The sequence below is a fragment of the Arvicanthis niloticus genome, chromosome 12 (genome assembly GCF_011762505.2).
Source record: "Arvicanthis niloticus isolate mArvNil1 chromosome 12, mArvNil1.pat.X, whole genome shotgun sequence".
Lineage (NCBI taxonomy): Eukaryota > Metazoa > Chordata > Mammalia > Rodentia > Muridae > Arvicanthis > Arvicanthis niloticus.
The window spans coordinates 48,773,560-48,779,592 of NC_047669.1; the positions used below are offsets into that span (position 1 = coordinate 48,773,560).

At 41.7% G+C, this 6,033-nt stretch overlaps 1 non-coding gene across 1 annotated transcript; it reads right to left on the reverse strand.

Moving 5' to 3' along the window:
• Positions 1-1,785: 1,785 nt before the first annotated feature.
• Positions 1,786-1,916, reverse strand: LOC117718335 (small nucleolar RNA SNORA17). The gene has a single exon (XR_004608031.1). It is a non-coding gene; the product is annotated as a small nucleolar RNA SNORA17 (small nucleolar RNA).
• Positions 1,917-6,033: the final 4,117 nt, after the last annotated feature.

Consider the following 6,033-nt stretch of genomic DNA (forward strand, 5'->3'; position numbering starts at 1 on the left):
CACAAGGAACTCATATATATATACACTATTGTATATATGTGCGCAGGAGCATGCACACACACACACACACACACACACACACACACACACACACAGCAATATACACAATTTAAGAAAGTAAATATCTTGGCAAAGTGAAAAGTTGATGAATTCTGTGCTTTGCCTTCAGATTTTCTAATTCCAGCAATTTTATTTCACGTCTGTGCAGCGTTAAGTCCTGGAAGTAAATTCTTATTCCATAAGTAGATTAGAAGTTATGATTCAGTCACCAAGAAGGTAAATTTTCTAATGTCCCATGGCATGTATAAGGATCGAGTAGTGATAGAAACATTGTTTTTTTTCTATTTTAAAATCTTTTTATTTGTTCTTTATGAATTTCATATCATGTACCCCAATATCCAACTCATCTTTCCCTCCACTTGTACCCTCCATCCACCTCTAAAACCTAACTTTAAACATAAAAAAAGACCTCATTGTAGAAGCTCTAGTGTGTCACAGTGTGTCCCACAGTGTACCCTTTTGTCTACACTTGCTTGCAAATGTTTATTGCAGTGACCTGTTGGTCAGGTACAAGGCGTCAGGCTTCTGTTACTCTATCAATAGTGGAACTTCATTGAGACTCCTCTCGTATATACTATAGTTTTGGATCTATAAGACCTGCCCTTTCATACACTCCAGCAGTTCACTGATAACGCATATCTTGGCATTGGCCAATTCAAAGCCCTGGATCTGGGCCTGAGAAGTATCTGAGCTGGTCATGCCCTCAGGGTTGGTCACCAGCAGTGCTCCCACCCCGCCCTACCATTGCAACCAGGGCCAACACTACCCTGCTGCATAGCTGAGGTGCAGGGCCAGCTTTCCTGCACTCACCACCACAGGGCCAGGTCTCCTGACTTCGTCTGGGGATTGCGGAGTTCACACCACCATCCCTTGCTTGTATTCACGGCACTTCACAACTTCACCCACAACTTCAGCACTTGTGTACAATGTGTAGGCCTGTGCTCTTGAGTACTGCAGCTGGCTAATGGCAGAGTCAGTTCTCCTGTTCTCATACTTCTAAAGAGAGCTCTCCCAGAATGCCCAGGCTAAGGGTGGGGCCAGTTCTGTACAGCCCTCAGACATCAACATACTCCAGGCCGGCAGCCCAGAGCAGGTACATACCCTGGCCTTTGGTGGTAACAGACCTGTGCTGCTGCAGGGCCACAAACCCAGATATGGTTCCTGGTGGCAGCACAGGCTAGGACCCCACCACGGTCTCAGGTGGCATCACTGGCTACTCATATCAGGCTGTTCCTTACTACCCTCGAGTCTCCAGTTCTGCCTCCCTTTATTACGCTCGCATCCTTGTTTCTCTTTCTCTTCCTTTTCTCCACTACCTGCTTACTGGTGCCCAGGGTCTCTCATGAGTGGTTTAAGGAGTGCTATGCTCCGCTCATGCATTATAGATCCAGACAGGGGTCATCTTGGGCACTATCTGCCCACTCCCACAGGCATGTGTCACATCGGACTGTCATCTCAGGCTAGCTCCCTGTCAGGGCCCTATGCCAGCAGTCTGGTGTTCATCTGAGGGCTTGTTCCTTGCCTGGGCTGCCCAAGTGGCCCCATATGGGAGGGTTGGCTATCTCCGGCTCATTCTCATCCTTGGCCCATAGTCCCAGGCATGTTTCTTCTAGTCTCCGGTTTGCTCCCTATTCTGTGGCACCTGACTGGTGGCTGTCTCAGGCTAGCTCCCTGTCCAGGCCCCCTTTTTGGTTGTCTCAGAGTGCTATTTTCAGGGAATGTTCATCTTCTAAGCTACTAATAATTCAAATGTCCATGGATCAGAACACTAAGCATGAACATAGTTTCTCTCCTTCTGCCACCTACGGATGCATGTGACACAGAGCAGCAACAACTGCAATACATTTAGAAGCATTAGAAACATCTTAATGGGAGTTTATTGTTCTCTATAGGCCACTGAGATCAGAAAGAGCCAATGATACTTTGATTATTCACTTGTCATCTGAGTGGTCAAAGTGCCAATGGTAGCTTTACAATGTCCAGGGTTCTTGGGTTACAAGTCATAGAATGTGGAAAGAATTTCTTTTCCCCTGATGCTAGACAAATGATTATCGTTACGTAGCCATTTCTGATTACTCTCCCAGCTGGAATAGAAATTAGAAATAAATTTAATATGGGATATATCAGAGGATGTTGCTAGCTTCCGGGAATAGAAAAGAAGGCTTCCATTTTGGGGCCTGAACAAGGCCATTCAGGACCTGGCCTGCACATAGTGGGAAAAAGGAAAACAACCTTTTTCCTTTGTATACTAAAATACAGTTCTTCTGAAAAGAATGTCCATGTCTGTTTTGTGATAATTCCTTTGGTTACTTTTTTTTTCATCTCATTTTTTTTCTCCCTCTTTCTATAAATTACTCTTTGTCTTATTTAGGATTGTATTGCTTTGAAGAGACACCACGACCAAAGCAAGTCTTTTAAAGGAAAACATTTAATTGAAGCTGGTTTACAGTTTTCGGGATTCAGTGCAATATCCTCATGGGAGGAAGCATGAGAGCAACCAGGCAGAGTGCTGGAAGAGTTGAGAGTTTTACATCTTGATCTGCAGGTAGCAGATTCTCTCTCTCTCTCTCTCTCTCTCTCTCTCTCTCTCTCTCTCTCTCAGCATAACTTGAGCATTTAAGACTCCAGACCCCCCAAATAAATCCTAGGCCAGAGGAATCAGCTTCCTCCCAAGACCTGTTAGAAACCAGAGACACAAGAATTTTTTCACACCGAAGGATGACATTGTATGTGAACATGTAGTTGCCATGGCTCTGATTTGCTTCTAATTGCTTTCAGCAAAATGCAAAGCAATCATATACAACAAGGTGACTGACAGTGTCTGCTCAAAGCTCAAGAATGACCCTAGCATGTTTGTTACTATAAAATGTGTGAGTGTGAGAATGGACTTTGCCAAATACATTGCTACACACACACACACACACACACACACGCACACGCACACGCACACGCACACGCACATACACACACATGCATGCACGCACACACGCAAGCACTCACACAGAGCTCTGAAATATATATATATGCCAATAATTGTTGTTTTTTACCTCAGGGAGAGTTAGTTTAAGTCTACACAAGGGAAATTAGTGGTTCCCCTAAGTAGATAAAAGCAGTCATACCCCATCATGGAACGAACTAATCAGAATGCTTTAGAGAGAAAGTCAGAGCAAAAAGAAAGCTAGGAGCCTCTTCTCCATGGACTACAAATGATCAAAGAATGGTAGGCAATGATGCTTTCTTTCACGATGGCTCTGATGGGTCCCTATCCTCCCTGCACAGCTGTGTCTTCATTTATCAAATGGCAATGATGCTTTCATAGTGGCCTTACCCCTTTCTACCTCACAGACATGTTGTGAGGATTAATGAAATTGTGTCTACAGTGTTTTCAGTTTCTGGAGAAAAACTATTTATGGACATTTCTATATTATATAGATATATAAGTGATCTCAGTTTCTTACTTGTTGTTATACTGGTGTGTTGGTTTTACTCTAAAACTACCGTTAATGTCACGGTCACCTCAGATGTCTATCAGAGCTCTAAACGTCCTTCCTGTGCACCTGATTGATGCAGGGTTAACTGTTCCTGGGGTTACAGAGGATGTCTCCCCTCCAACTGAAAAGGTGGTCCAGGACAAAGGTCTAATAGACCTGCATCAGGACCAGGTTAAGATGACACACCTGGATGCCTCAGCACTTCTGGAAGAAGCCCTCTTACTTTCACACCATGAGGTCTCAGAGGAGTAGATTATGATCTGATGTCATCTGTTTGCCCTTCATCTTGCTTGCAAGGGTGCATGGTTTGATCCTATGCATCTTGAAAATGAATTTTGTGATTGGTCCAGATGCTAATTTGCATGATGATTCACTTCCTTTGCCTTTAACCTTCTTTTATGGGCAAATGGATGTTACCATTTCAACTTTGATCTCGGAAACATTAGTTCACATGGACTCATTGCCACATTGCTCTCTTGGAGTAAGTTAGTTGACATTGTTTAAAGATGGGAAGGTGTGCAACTTCTTTGATATTTGATGGCATCATATCTACATTTGTTGTAAGACATATTGCATACCAATTAAAACTCTGTCAATTAAAATGGTTAAAAGCTTGAAGAAAAAGACTCTAGACCCCCCACCTCCACAGTGACACACTCCCTCTAACAAGGCCATACCTCTTCCAATAAGGCCACAACTCCTAATAGTGCCACTCCCTATGGCCAAGCATTCAAATGATTCAAGTGCATGAATCTACGGAGGTCATATGTATTCAAGCCACCACACACATCATGTTCTTTGACATAATTTTCTTCTCTTCCTTTCAATTGAATGATGATAAAAACACCCCCACCCTTTTAAAAAACATGGTTATAGTATAGAACAAAGGGGAGTGAATTTAAATGTTTGTTGCATTTACTAATTTTTAAATTATAATTTAAAAATATCTAAAACTTCCAAAATGTTCATATGGCCTCATATAATTTTCAATATAAGTATTTAAAAACAAATGCTGAAAGCAAAGCGAAATTCAAGATTTTTGTAGCTTCATGTCTTTTAAAAATTTCAAAATATGCACAGTGATTGTAAATGCATTTTGCTTGTATTTATAGTAATCATAACCTATTTCCAATAAGTAGAATTTACCTTTGGCAACATGCCTGTTTAATTATACTTTATCCTCTTGCTTTTAGAATATGGATGAGCTATTGGTTTGCATGGCAAATAACGTCTCAGGAATCACCCTGTTCTCATTTACAGCTATTGCATATTCAATGATTTGGTAGGTTCCTGAAATCTCTCAAAGCTTAACTGTTGGCTCCAGCCCAGTGTCCTTCAGAGGCTAAATTAGAATAACCATTTCAAGTTTAATAGGAACATAGGGTTCTGTTGAAGAGAAATATTGGTATTCCTCAGTCTAAAAACAGAAAGAAATATTTTAAAAATGGCAGAGGGGTTTTGCCTCTTTGGTATTTATGTAGCACATGGTCTGAGATGGGAGCACCCACCCCTTTGGATGATGGTTAACTCTCCCTTGCTGATTCTGTTGGGTTCCTTCATCTCTCTAAGTAATTCTTATTCCATAAACTTTCACATATCCACCAGAATGTGAAAATCATTTAACCAGAAGAAACAATATTTAGATTTTATTCCACCTCAAGAGCTCACTAACATCAGCTAGATAGCTCTATAATCACAATTTTTCAGTTACACATCTGTGAAATAAGATTTGTAGGTAAAGCATGAGAGGAAAAAAAATGAAATGGAACATGGCTTATTATGAATCCTTCCCTATAAAATGCCAGCTGACAGTTACTTGGTGGTAGTACACTGGTTCCATGGATGAAGCATCAAGGAAAGTATCTAGAAATGCATTGCTATATTTCACTTTAGATGCCAACTTGGGTGGATTGCGTGACATGTGTGTAGCTGGCAAAGCATTATGTCTGGGGATGTTTCTGGAACTGATCCCAGAGCCTGGCCTGGAGGGTGGTGGAAAGAGTGGGCGAGAACCACTCTCAGTGAGGGCAGGTACCACCTAAGCAGCTAAGGTCTAAGCCAGACAAGAGATGGAGGAAATATGAGGTCTTACTTTCTTTTGGAGTTGTGGCAGCTTATTTCTCCCATCTTGGTCACAAGGACTCCAAGATCTCTGGCACTTGGATGCTTAAATCATCACCAGAGGTTCTCCAGGTTTTGAGGCCTTTTACTTTAGAAAAGAAAGAAATAATCATGTGATTACAACTTACAGAGGCTTACAGACTGGGCCTGATTTATTTATCCTGCATTCATACTTTTAAAGTTACAGGTGTCAGGTTTGAGACATCTTGGCCTCCATACACACATGGTCCAATAAGTCCTCTCATAAACCCTATCTTTTTTTGGTCTACTTTATATTGCTTTTTTATATTGCTTTTTTCTTGGTTGAGAACATCAGATACAGACACAGTTTGTCATTGGAAAGGGAATGGGATGGATACAG